This window comes from Danio aesculapii, chromosome 11 (genome assembly GCF_903798145.1).
Source record: "Danio aesculapii chromosome 11, fDanAes4.1, whole genome shotgun sequence".
NCBI classification, from domain to species: Eukaryota; Metazoa; Chordata; class Actinopteri; order Cypriniformes; family Danionidae; genus Danio; species Danio aesculapii.
In genome coordinates, this window is record NC_079445.1 from 34,380,619 (window position 1) to 34,395,618 (window position 15,000).

Consider the following 15,000-nt stretch of genomic DNA (forward strand, 5'->3'; position numbering starts at 1 on the left):
TCGGAGAATTATCCTATGTAAGTTATTTTAACTTAATCAGTTATGAGTATTGTACTAGCGGCAACCTTCTGCTCTCCTTCGTAAAGCTAATACGGAACTAACTGAAGAAGAAAAGCCAGTCTAAGCAAAATAATAGCATTTGTACTATCTGTGGCTCCGCCTATTTACCCTTATTTGGTTATCCCCGGTTGGAGCAATGACGGACAAACAAAATGGCGCCGGCTGGCCACGCCCATTTTTAACTTCATTTGCGCTCTTCAGAAACCGTTGGGTGATGTCACTGATACACGTCCATATCTTTTACAGTCTATGGAATTGACCCTTCACTAAGCCCCGCCTTCTTTAGTTACGGTTGCTACGCCTGTCAAGCTTTCCTGCCTGGCACATATTTTACAATGTGTATGCGCCGGTGTCAGACATTGCCATGGATATAATTACTCATTTTTGGCAAACAGGTGAGATATTCGAGAACGCCAGACAAAAAAGGACTGCATTACAGGGGTATATTCACGACATAATAGGCAACCGATAATTCAATCAGAATTAAACTGTGATTTCTCTATTTTTAGCCAAAAAGCCTGATAGACTAATGCTGTGTGATGAAATAAAGCTTTATTAACTGGCAAGGAAACACGCATGGACAGTGCTTCTACATCATTCATTCATAGAAAGAACAGCCAGAAAGGGGAAATTGATGGACTTGTGCCGAATATTAGCATCATTAACCCATAACAATGTACAGTAAGTTACCTATTACTGTCTGTATGTTTGTGTGCTCTTTATAAATTACTGAAAATCAGCTTTGGGTAAAGTATATTGATCGCAAGTGCTCAGTTTGTGATTACATCTCTGTTTTGTTGTGTTGAGTTGTAATTTCAAATATTCGTAGCTTGAAATAGATGGAAATATGAAATTCAGTAAAGTTAGCAACAAATTCGCAGATTCGTATTTTCTGGATCAATAACTCATTATGACCTATTTGCCATTAGTATGACTAAGTTACTATGGCGAAGGCTTAAACAGAGCAGTGCTCATAATAGAGCAAAAAAGAAAAAGACAGCTGTAAAACATAACCTGCTTTGTGTTTTTGTAGGAAACAGTTTAGATCTGTTTAGGGTAAGAGGTGTGTGAGATATTGTCGTCGGTCTATCACTGAATGTGTCAGGAATATCAAAATAAAAGCAACTTAACTCCGCCCTTTTAGTGCCCATCACAGAGCTTGATCTACACTGGTTTTTCCCCTTTTGGGTTTTTGGTTCTGAAAAGGGAACCACCCTGTCCAAACTTTTCGGATACCGGGTGTCAGATTTACACAATCCATATGTACAACGCTTTGGCCTGTTTCTCTCGCACGAAAGCTTGACAGAGCCCCTGCGCAATGCTATGGTTGCTAAGCCACGATTGGTGGGTGGCGGTTTTTGGGTGTGGCTTAGCGAAGGTTCAATTGTAAACTAGGTAGACTAGAGTTAAAAAAGTTAAATGCTTAATTTAAGTGTTGACTTTTCACTGTTTACACTTGAGTCAGGGAACATTTAGTTTGGGAACATTAATAACAATTATTTTTTAACTTGATACAGTGTTATTTTCACTCTGAAAATATTGGGACAATATGTTCACTCATTCGGAGTTGATTTTAACTCTGTTAGAGTTGAAATAACACTGCTAATTTTGAAGTGGGGGTACAACTTTACAATGAGCCTGTGCTGCCATTATTACCACTTAAACATGACTAACAGGACATGAGATAATAGTGATCAAAATTTCAGAAATTTTGGATTTCATTGGATATATAATGCTAACAGAGTAGCATTACATGCTGCTTTTTCTAAAAATGCAGAACAATTGGATCACATTACAAAAAGCCTCATGTTTTCCAACATCAATTGAAAAAAGTGCTTACACACATGAAACAGCCTCTGATTTGAGATTTGTAACACAAAGCTGCTGTGAATCAAACCAACAAACAAAATGATGTCACTGATTAAAATAAATGAGGATCTTTGAGTTCACATTGCAACAGCATTTGACTGAATATCTGGAGTAATGATCGATGCTTTGTGTCTGGTTTCATGTATCCCATTAGCATTACAGTAATTCAATTCAAGACACTGCGGAGCATCATAATTACAACATCTTGAGTGAAGTACAACATCATAACTCATTTGCGTACACAACGACAGATGCGCAAGAATGTTACAGCAGAGAGGAATACCAGATGAAACCAGTCGAAAGGGTTGCTGTCAGAAAAAGCTGTTTTTGAGATTTACTCAAACACTGTTCGATAAATGAGACATTACTAAGTAATTAAGTAAGCATATATGAATATTGAATAGAAGCCCTATATAATCGAGTATGTAGTCAACAAAATGCTCCTCTATATTGTTTTTTATAGCTTAAATGTAACGCTACCTGTATTGTTAAAATGCAGATTTTGTGATTTCATTTCAAAAAGTTCAACTTTGTAAGTCTAACACGCCTTCTGGTGTTTGATAAGTTTTTTATTTTGTTATATAATAAACTATGCTGAATTGACCTCCTCTCTGAGTTATCCTCTGTGTACTCCACTGTTTTAAAACAGTTAAGTTTGAACATTTTTAAATCCATTCAGCCGATTTCTTGGTCTGGTGGGAGCACTTTTAGCTTAGCTTAGCATAATTCATTGAATCATATTAGACCATTAGCATCTGAGATTTGATAATTTCCCTATTAAAAGCTTGACACTTCTGGCAAAGGGGGGGGGGGGGGGGGGAGAACTCAGATGCAGAACTAAAATCTAGGTTTATTATAAAATAAAACAAAAGACAACAAAAAGTACCCCGAGGGGGAAAACATTAACAAAACAAATAAACAAACTTTACTAGGCAGGCTGGCAGGGATCAGGGCTGGAAGACACGACAGGTCAAGACAAGGCAATAAACTACGACAAACTGGCACAGAACAGCAGACAAGAGGAGACTATAAGCAGAAACATATGACAAACAAACAGGTGAACAGAATAAACTAATAATGGGTTAACAAAGGAGGGTGTGACTAGACAATAGACAGGAGAGCACATGACACAAAGACAACCCCACAAGCCATGCATTCACGTAAAGCGAGACTAGAACACGCAGCCAATGAGAGAACTCGTTAACCGCGTGTTCACATGAAACATGATACTAAAGCATGCGGCCACAATGTAAACACCAGGCCACGTGCTATAACAACCCCAACAGAACACAAGACACGATAAATAAAAACTTAGCATGTTCCATCACAGCGCCAACCAAACTCGAAACCAACTAGGACTGGCAGCCGAAGCAGCGCTCATACCAAGACACAATGACAGAAAAACCTGAGAAAACTTGAGCCGAGCACAACATACAAGACATGAAAGGACTAGTGTCTGGACTCTGCCACCAAAACAAGAATTAACAAGACCGAAGTGGCAGAATCCTGACACAAAATTATTTCTCATTCTTTGTTTGAAAACATTTTTGAAAAGAGTGAGGCACGGTATACTTTTTACTGTGTAGTTTTTCTGGGAGTGATAGTACAGGTGTGAAAACATATGCCCAGCTCAGCTACTCTCCAGTGTATTCATGTTGCTATCTTGGTGTTGTTGAGCTTGATATTTTTCCCCTGTCTGACTCTGAATTGTATGGTTATGAAGCACATCTAAGAAGGCGGAGTTCCAGAACACACCAAACCAACTGTGTAGTCATCATGAACCAATGGCAGCTCAAAATGTGTTTAGGACCAAAACGAACTTCCCAAGAAAGGGAAAGGGTGAGGAATTTCGAACTGATGGAACAAACTCAAAAAGGAATTCATTTTGGCCTAATTATGCAACCCAGGCTCGTTCTGAAAACTTACCCCTATATACACTGCTGGAGAGAGCAAGATACGTCCCAGGAGCTACATTTTTTTTTTTTTTTGCAGGTTTTGTTTTGGCAAATCCGCCAGAGGCCGCTGTTTACGCTTTCATGGATCTCAAACTTCTCTCACAAGTGCCATTCATGCCTACTGTTCTCACGTAAATCCATCAGAGGCTGCTGTCGACTGACTGATTTAATGGCTGACCGATTATCCCACCCACCCCCTTCCCTAAACCCAACCAATAGTGATTTCAAAAGCACTGATTGACACCAGCTCCCACCCACTCCCAAAACCCAACTGATAGTGTTTTGACAAGCACCGATTGACCTGCCCACCCCCTTCCCTAAACCCAACCAACAGTTTTAAAAAGCAATCCAGAAAAAGAAAAGCCCCCTGATTTTTACCACGTTTTCAGATTTTACCACATTCTCTCCCTGTTGTTTACTTGTTTATTTTATTTTCTGTTTATTTTATTTTCTGTTTTTGTCTTACCCGCTTTCTGGAACCGTTCTTCACCGGACTCAAACCCTGTTGTCGCCGTCAACTCCACTCTGCATCTCAAATACGCTGACGTACATGTTGAGCTACCAGACAAACTGGCAACACCGGAAAAGCCGTCCATACGGAGGCAAACAGTCAGCTGGTAAGCGAGAAAAGGAACAGTGTCATACCGTCCTATATCATTCGTTTTAAAGACAAAATGCAGCCATACGTACTTCTGGCTACCAAAATTCTGGATATCCAGAAATGTACACAGGGCTACGTTTTCAGAATGAGCCTATGTTAGATTTTTGTTCAAAATTACGCAATTTTAGTGTACTGGTAAACACCTTTACATCATGAAGATCGACAGAATAAAAAGTTGCTATTTTAGGTCAGTATGGCTAGGAAGTAACTCTCATTTTGATGTCATAATCAAGGAACTTTGCTGCCGTAGCATCGCTGCCACAGGCACAATGATGTTACGCAACGCTGTTACCTTAATATTTTTAGGTGCTGTATAATATCATTGTGCCTGCTGCAGCCATGGCATGGGAACAAAGTTTCTTAATTAAAATATTTTAAGCAGCTACAGAAAGATCAGGTTTTAAATAGTGAAATTATCAAAATTATTTTTTTCATTTTTGAAGCAAGACGCTAATGGTCTAATCTGATTTAATTACCTATGCTAAGCTAAGCTAACAGTGCTCCTGCCAGACACATAGATCGACTAAATGGATTTAAAAATGGTCAAAATTAACTGTTTATCAGGGCAGGTAGCATTGTCGGCTCACAGCAAGAAGGTCGCTGGTTCGAGCCCCAGCTGGGTCAGTTGGCATTTCTGTGTGGAGTTTGCATGTTCTCTTCATGTGCGCATGGGTTTCCTCCACAAGTCCAAAGACATGCGCTATAGGTGAATTGGATAGGCTAAATTGTCCGTAGTAAATGTGAGTGTATGGGTGTTTCCCAGTGATGGGTTGCAGCTGGAAAGGCATCCGCTGTATAAAACGTATGTTGGATAAGTTGGCGGTTGAAATTATTTTTACAGTTTTTTAGAGTGAGATGCTATTGGTCTAATCTGATTCAATGATTTATGCTAAGCTAAGCTAAATGTGCTCCCACCAGGCCCATAGATCAACTAAATGGATAAAAAAATGGTAAAACTAATCTGGTTAACTTTAGGTGACTCGCAAAATAAACCTCATCTCATTTCATTTTTGTCCACTTATTTTCGGGGCCAGGTCGCAGGGGCAGCAGTACTAGAAGAGAACCCCAGACTTCCCTCTCCCCAGACACTTCCTCTAGCTCCTCCAGGGGGATCCAGAGGCGTTTCCAGAGACATAGTCCCTCCAGCGTGTCCTGGGTTTCCCCCAAGGAAAACCTATTTCCAAAAAAGGGAAGTGCCCCTTTAAAATAATGGAAACAGTAGCTTAGAATAAAAGTATTATCTGTGAAAAATAAAGTGATTTAAAAAATAAATTAACACATTTTACAGAGCACCCCATAAAAACAATCAAGGCTTCTAAAAACAGTTGATTGACCAGTCATTTAATCAATATGGAAATGTGATTGGATGGTAATTTTATTCTTTAATGCCCACCCATCAAGACATTTTAGTAACTGGGAAATATGGGATGAAATAAAATGTATTTATTCATTTATTTTATTTATTTGTTTCGCATAATAAGTCAGGAAACTAAAAATAAGCTTGAATTATGGGAAAACTCTGGAAAAAAACTACTGCATTGCTTTGGGAACTGAAGGTCCAAGTGTGAGCAACGACACTTTGTAGCTGGGAAAGAGTGATGGTGAAGTCGGTTATGTGAAGACACTACATTCATTGTACATCCAGCACTGTTGTGTAAAAGAGAGAAGGGGAAAAAAGTATGGTTCACCAATAGAGGAATATATTTTTTACTTCTTTGGCTCTGTAATGAAGACTCCATGAGCTGGAGCTGCATGATCAGGGTGGTCTCTGGGTAAACCTAGTCATGGTACTTCACAAAAACAAAATAAAAAATACTGTGTGGTACCATGGTAATAAATAATGTGTATGCTGAATACTATGTGCAAAATCATGCGGTAAAAGCACGGTATTATAAATGGGCGAGGGGAGGGAAAGTGTGAATTGGGGATGTTTACAGTATGTTTTGGATCAAAATAGTTGCCTGGAACCGAAGGGGAAATGGGTGTGTTTTCCCCTTAAGAAAGGATTCATTTCTGCTCGAAAAATTCTGGTAGAGGAGACCAATGTTTGGCTCAAGCTCAGTAAGCTTTTTCCACTGATCTCATTCTCTTCCATGAAAGCAAAAAAAAAAAATCATTTTGTACCCGAAGACTTGGGGGAAAAGCATCTGGTAATAATCAGGATTTAATAGAGGAGGCTTACTGTAAATCTGCGAAGAATCTGACAGCTGCTCTGGTTCCTTCGGCCTGGGCAGCGAAACGGGGACTTCATTGAGGCGAATGACAACAGGATTAAGTGTGTGAGAGAAGCGCACTGTGAGAATAGAGAGCAAACATCAGCTTTAATAATATGGCACTTGAAAACGGGAGATTTAAGACCTCGCTGAAGCAGAACTCGAGTGGTTGATATGAGAACAGACACAAGAGGAGTGTTTATAGTTAAAGGCAGATTGACAGGTCAAAGTGCACAGCCTTTAAATGACTGTTATGCTGATGTGTTCGGTGGGGGGTGATGTAGGGGTTCAGCTTAACCTTTGGTTGTCTTGAGAGCCTCAAAGGTTTAGACTGCAATCACACACAGCAGGTAACATGAACTGGCCAAACTTCAAACCAAACATGTATAAGCGTAGCCAATGACACTGCTGTAACAATTAATGACAGAAACATTGTTTTCTGACATGACTTCTATTGCAGGCCACCTGTATAACATTTTTTTTCAGTATTTTTTACAATGTAAAACATACAAAACAGCGTTTTTACAATGTAGATTGCGTCAAAGCAGCTTAACATAGAAGATTATAGTAAATTGAAACTGTGTCAGTCCAGTTTTCAGAGTTGTTCAGTTTAGTTCAGTTCAGTGTGGTTTAATTTTCACTGCTGAAAGGCTGGAGAACGCTGGACGTCCATCGTGGAGAAACTGCAGGTGGCAGAGGTCAACGGCTGGTGTACAGGCTGGCCCTTCAGGATCAATGCAGAGACTCGTCTGTCACTGGGGTCTTTCAGGAATCAGTCTCATGCTCTCCACTCCTCCATGACCACCACAGCAGCTGCTCAGGATACGGCCTGGTCCAGGATTATGGAAACCTTGGAAATAATAAAAACAGACTAACATAAGCGCAGATCAAATAGTGAAACAGTCAAATTAATCACTTTAATTAATTATTCACAAAAACAAACACATTTTTTGTTAAGATCTGAAGAAATGTGGCTAAAATTCTGGTGTTTTACTGAATGACAGGTGGTTTTGTAGCTTTTTCACAGAATAAAAAATATAAAATTGTCCAAGAGAAATGAAATATGGGACAATTTTAAGCAGAAAGACATTATAATATTATAATAATTGGGTAACACTTTACAACAAATTTGCATTAGTTAATTCTAGTTAATGTATTTGCTAACATGAACAAGCAATGAACAATATATGAAACTTGAATATGAAACAACGTTTATGAAAACATTGATATTTTCATTTTACATGTTAACTAACAGTGCAATAATGTTAACAAGCATGAGTTTGGATTTTATAACACATTAGTAAATGCTTTACAAGTATTGCTCATTATTAGTTCATGTTAGAAAACATATGAACTAACATTAATGAAACCTTATTGTGTTTGCATGGGTTTCCTCCGGGTGCTCTGGTTTCCCCCAGAGTCCAAAGCTATGCAGTATAGGTGAATTGGGTCAACAAAATTTGCCGTAATATATAAGTGTGTGTGTGTGAATGTGAGAGTGTATGGGTGTTCCCCCATATCGGGTTGCAGCTGGAAGAGCATCCGCTGCGTAAAGCATGTGCTGGAATAGTTGGCGATTCATTCTGCTGTGATTTTATAGGTAGGTGTCTGGTGCGTACGGAGAGGAAGAAGGAAGAGTGTGTTTACTACAGTTGGTTTGTCAATCCCACTCACCTTTGTGAAACACACTCAGGATCGCACAATGTTTACCAGAAATATGAAGTGTTTTTATGAAGTTGTCTGGTGCATATGGAGATGAAACGAGTGTGTCTCCTACAGATGTCAAACTCTATTTTTGAGGCAATTATTAACATCAAAATTAAATTCCTTTAGTCTTATTAATGCCGATTTCCAACAATAGTTACAAAATGAGATTTTGTCAATAGAAGTAATAGAGACACCTACAAAAGCATTGATCTGCAAAAGAGCAACATCACACTTGTAGCAGTGCGATATGACTGTATACTAACTATATCGCACTGCTACAAGTGTGATATTGCGTTTATACAACAATTCGACAGTATAATCGTGTGTTTAAAAAAGAAAATCAAACACCAGAGTCTCAAAACCCTTTTGTATGAGGAACTACTTTCTTCCACCATTCATTTACATCTGCAGCTGACGTCAGACTAGCAGAAGCTGTTACTAATTGACCAACGTCAATTTAGAGCTAGCTTTGGAATGATTCTGTAGCGTAATGTCTAAAGTGACGACAAAACAGGTGATTTTGCAGATATGTTAAGATTATAGGGCTGAACGGCATGAAATGCCATCAGTCTACAGAGATATCTCCCAGTATTTCTCTGTTGCGATCAGGATATTACAATAATTAACCATGAACAAGCCAAAGCATCGCAATCACTACCAGCTTACTGTTGTGTTTGCGATAAGGAAAAATGCTAAACACATGCGGGCATTTCTTCTTTCTTTCTGTTTACTGAACTAGTCTGCAGTAACAAAAACAGGAGACTCATTAGAACAGATGGCCAACCAAAAAGTCTCAGTGTTATACAAAGAGTGGCCAACACAAAATACATCCATTCCTGATATGTGAATCCCATCTCACACTCATCACACTACAATTGTATAATAAATACAGCAATTAATACAGGAATACAGCAATAAATACACCCTACAAAAGAGAGAGCTTGACTTAGAAAGTCACTTACTAGTCTTATAATGATTTGATCAGATGTAGTTTAAAATTATGGGTTTTTCCTCCTCTTATTATGGCTTATTATGCGGGCTGTCGCCATCTTGTGGATGGTGGTTGTCTAACAGCTGCAATGTTTGTCAAACTGTAGAGTTTATTCATCTGCTGTCACTTTATGGGAGCGGAGTAATACAGAAGGGTGAAGATGCTGTAGGAGTTCTGATATTGCAGAATAAGCACTGCTATGAGCCAATCAGACAGACAGAACTGTGGTATAAAAGACAATAATCCATATGTTTTGACCTGCTTCCATATAATTCATCCCTAAAGGCTTTTTTGGAGCTTTGGGAAAAAATCCCAACTTTTCACCCACTGAATACCCTGGCCTTCCTGAGCAGATCTGGATCCAAATAGGAAAGCCTGCAAGATTTCCATGGAATGAGATCATATGCGCTTGAGCGTGGCTATAAGCACATTTGAATGCAGATTCCAATTTCTCTTGAATTATGAAAGCACGTGCATGAAAAAGTCTTATTATGCAACATAACCCAAAGTAATCTATGTGGATAAGATCATTATTTACACTGCAGAGGAATAATTCTGCCCCATTTCCTCAAGCGATTTAAGACTTTGAGATGGCAAACAGATGTTGTCAAGAGGTTTCGCAGACGTGAGATCACCTACACAGGTCTGTTTCTCATGTTGAGCAGGACAGCGGGGTTAATTCAGGTGATATGAGGTTGTGTCGAAGAGAAAACAAACTGCACAGATTCATCTCGTGTTTTGCGCTTTAACTGAGCCATGATGAAATATTTCTCAGTTTTTCCAAATCATGTGACAGAGCGAGGGACGCTGGCACTATTACAACAGCGTAACGTCTGGAAAACACATTATTAGAAAAACACCTGTGAAAAAAAGGAGAAGCACTGTCATTACAGAGAACGGTTTAAAATAATGAAATGAACAAAATTACGCTGTAAAACAAAACAGATTATGACTGGGCAGAGCTCTCCAGTAGAATTTATGGACATTTCCTTCAATTATAAAACACAATATAGTCATATTAACAAAGAATAATGGGCTGTAAATTATTTCAAAGTGAGTAAATAGCGTGGATTATTTATCCATCATCCATCTATAGTTCATTCATTCATTCATTCATTCATCTATTACCCATCCACCATCTATCATTCATTTATTCATCTGCCATCCATCCAACATTCATCCATCCATCATTAATTTATCTTCCATTCATCCATAATTCATCCAAAATCCATCCATAATTAATCTGCCATCCTTCATCCATCCATCTGTTATCCATTCACCAATCATTCATTCATTCATTCTTCCATCCATCCACCATCCATCCATCATTCATTTATATATTCATCTTCCATTCCTCCATCGATTCATCTGCAATCCATGCATCATTCATTTATCCATCCATCATTAATTTATCTTCCATTCATCCGACAAGCCATCCATAATTAATCTGCCATCCTTCATCCATCCATCTGTTATCCATCCACCAATCATTCATTCATTCATCCATCTACCATCCATCCATAATTCCTTTATTCATCTTCCATCCATCCGTCAAACATTCATCCATCCATCAATTTATCTTTCATTCATCCATAATTCATCCAACAATCCATCTATAATTAATCTGCCATCCTTCATCCATTCATTCATCCATCGGTTATCCATCCACCATCCATTCATCATTGATTCATCTGCCATCCATTAACCAATTATTCATTCCTTCATCCATCCATTCACCATCCATGCATCCATCATTCATTTATTCATCTTCCATCCCTCCATCATTGTTCATCAGTCATCCATCCATCAATTCATCCATTCATCTATCCATTTATTCATCCATCATTCATTTATCTTCAATTCATCCATAAGTCATCAAACAATCCATCCATAATTAATCTGCCATCCTTCATCCACTCATTCATCCATTTTTTTCCATCCATCATACATCCATCTATCCATTCAACCATTCATCATTGATACATCTGCCATCCAACATTGACCCATCCATCAATCCATTTACTCATCCATCCATCATTAATTTATCTTCCATTCATCCATAATTATTCTGCCATCCTTCATTTATTCATCATTCATTTATCTTCCATCTGTCTGTAATTCATCCACCCATCCATCCATCAATTAATCTGCCATCCTTCATCTATGAATTTATCCATTTGTTATCCATCCACCATCCATTATTCATGCATCTTCCATCTATTCATCAATGATTCATCTGCCATCCATCCATCATTCATATTGTCGATTCATCCATCGATCATTAATTTATGTTCCATCCATAATTAATCCATCAATCCATCCATAATTAATTTATCTGACATCTATTCATCAATTAATACATCCATAATCCATTTATCCATCCATCTGTTATCTATCCACCATCCATGCATCATTTATCCACATATCCAACTACCAATTAATCTGCCATCCATCATCCATTCCTCTATTATCTATCCAACATCCATCCACCATTGATTCATCCACCAATTCATCCATCCATCCATCTATCGATTCATCCATCCATCATTAATTGATCTTCCATCCATAATTCTCCCATCAATCAATCCATCCATAATTAATTAATCGGACATCCATCTATCAATCATTCATCTATCCATTAATTCATGGATACATCCATACATCAATGATCAATCCATCTATAGATTAATTTATCTTCCATCCATCCACAATTTATCCTCCCATCCATCCATTCATCAATTAATTTGCCAACCATCATCCATTTATTCATCTTCCATATATCCATCCATCGGTCCATCATTGATTCATCTGCTATCCATCCATTATTCACCCATCCATCAATTCATCCATCCATTATCATCCAATCATTATCCATCCATCTATTCATCCATCCATAATTCATCCATCAATGCACCCATAATGAATTGATCTGGCATCCATTAATCAATGAATTCATACATCGATTTGTCATTAATTTCTTTCATAATTCATCCATAATTCACCCACCCATCCATCGATTTCATCCATCTATCTGTCCATCCATATCTATCAGACATTTAATCTAAAGAACCATTTTTGGATTGCCAAAGCATTCTCTCTTTTTTCCTCAAAAGCATTTAAATTAAATCTTTTTGCCTCTTTAAAGAACATTCTGTGCGATGGAAAGGTCCCAATCACATGAAAGGTTCTTCGTGGAAATAAAACTGCCAATTACAGACCTTTATTAGACCTATAAAAAATCTGATGCACCAAAAAAGTGGAATGTACAGTCAGCATTCACTTGTCCTGGTATGACTTTCTGCAGGTTAGGGATGAATAAAGTATTGCCATATAGTCATATATTCCTACTAGATAGCAGCTGTTAAACAGTGCCAGTATTCGCCCAGCATGCTACAGTATGATGCTTTTACAAGTGTGTCATGGAAAAATGAAGGGTGTTTAGCTGAAGCTGCACTTAATTAAATCACCTCCTGAGGGTGTAATGGGACTGAAAGACAGAGAATGAGGGTAAAACAACTGGGGAAAACAACATTCTGACCACAAGAGCCTAATCACTTCACAAATACCTCTCTGAGGATCAATCCGAAACAGTCATCAAGGCCTCGCACTTAAAGAGCCGCAGCTAATTAAACACAGAACTGAGCTGGAGAGTCCTGACACCTCCATCAATCTTTAAACACAGTCTGCCAACCAGATGGAGAAGTCTGCTGGAGTAACTTCGCTCCCACAAGCACACAGTGTTTATCAAAAATCTGATTTGATTCGAGAGGGGGCTGCATTAACAAAACCTGAGACTTCCACAGAGAATCATGAAGAAACACTTCAGCTTCTCCAGAAAAAGACAGCAGATGCCAATATCTACGAATATACCACAGCGCATGATGACAGATTAATGATAACATCCCAAACCGGCCTTTCTTCATGAGAGCGTTTTGAGAGGAAAAACAACAGATATGATGAATTACATTGGCAACGAGTACGTTTTCTTAACACTTTTTCGCGTCGAGCTCGGTTGGTTTCTGTTTGCTTGCCTCAGTGGTCCAGCTCTGGTGCGGACAGCTTGTGATTGGAGATAAATGCAGGAAATGCTTGGAGGAGGGAAGACAATTAACTCTGATACTAAGGGGACTAATTGGATCTCTCCGAGGAGACAGATTTCCTGAGCTCGAGTCCAACCCAGTCAAAGTATGTCCCACTCCCGCCCTGCAGGTGACAGCCTGTACCGCAAGCCGTCTGTCAGAAAGTGAATTATGTTGTTGTCTGCTAATTATAGCCAGTCAGGCACTTATCGTGATTGAAAAGGATGTTTTTTTTTCTTTCTTTCTTTTCTTCAAAGCTTACAGCAGCAGACCAAACTATGCTTTAAATCCTTTTTTTCATTGTCATGTGACGCTGTCCTGGACAGAACCATCAACGCATTTACTGCTGGATACATTCTGACATCTAGTGGACGAGTACAGTACTCACAGTTTCTTACAGATACAGTATTTTCTTTCTTTCTTTATCTATCTATCTATCTATCTATCTATCTATCTATCTATCTATCTATCTATCTATCTATCTATCTATCTATCTATCTATCTATCTATCTATCTATCTATCTATCTATCTATCTATCTATCTATCTATCTATCTATCTATCTATCTATCTATCTATCCATCCATCCATCCATCCATCTGTCTATCTATCTCTTCATCCATCCACCCGTCCATCCATCCGTCCGTCCGTCTATCTATCTATCTATCTATCTATCTATCTATCTATCTATCTATCTATCTATCTATCTATCTATCTATCTATCTATCTATCTATCTATCTATCTATCTATCTATCTATCTATCTATCTATCTATCTATCTATCTATCTATCTATCTATCCATCTGTCTGTCCATCTATCTCTTCATCCATCCACCCGTCCACCTGTCCATCCATCTATCTATCCATCTATCTATCCATCTATCCATCTATCCATCTTACCATCTATCTATCTATCTATCTATCTATCTATCTATCTATCTATCTATCTATCTATCTATCTATCTATCTATCTATCTATCTATCTATCTATCTATCTGTCTATCTGTCTGTCTGTCTGTCTGTCTGTCTGTCTGTCTGTCTATCTATCTCCGTCCGTCCGTCCATTCGTCTGTCTGTCTGTCTGTCTGTCTGTCTGTCTGTCTGTCTGTCTGTCTGTCTGTCTGTCTGTCTGTCTGTCTGTCTATCCGTCCGTCCGTCCGTCCGTCCATCCATCTATCTGTCTATCTATCTCTTCATCCATCCACCTGTCCATTCATCCATCCATCCATCCGTCCGTCTGTCTGTCTATCTGTCTGTCTGTCTATCTATCTATCTCCGTCCGTCCATTCATCTGTCTGTCTGTCTATCTATCTATCTATCACCGATCCACCATCTATGCATTGATCTATCCACCCATCATTCATCCATCAGTCCATCATTCAATCTAGCATACATCCACTCATCTATTCATCCAGCCACCCATCATTCATTCATTCCTTTATCCATTTATCTATTAAACATTGATC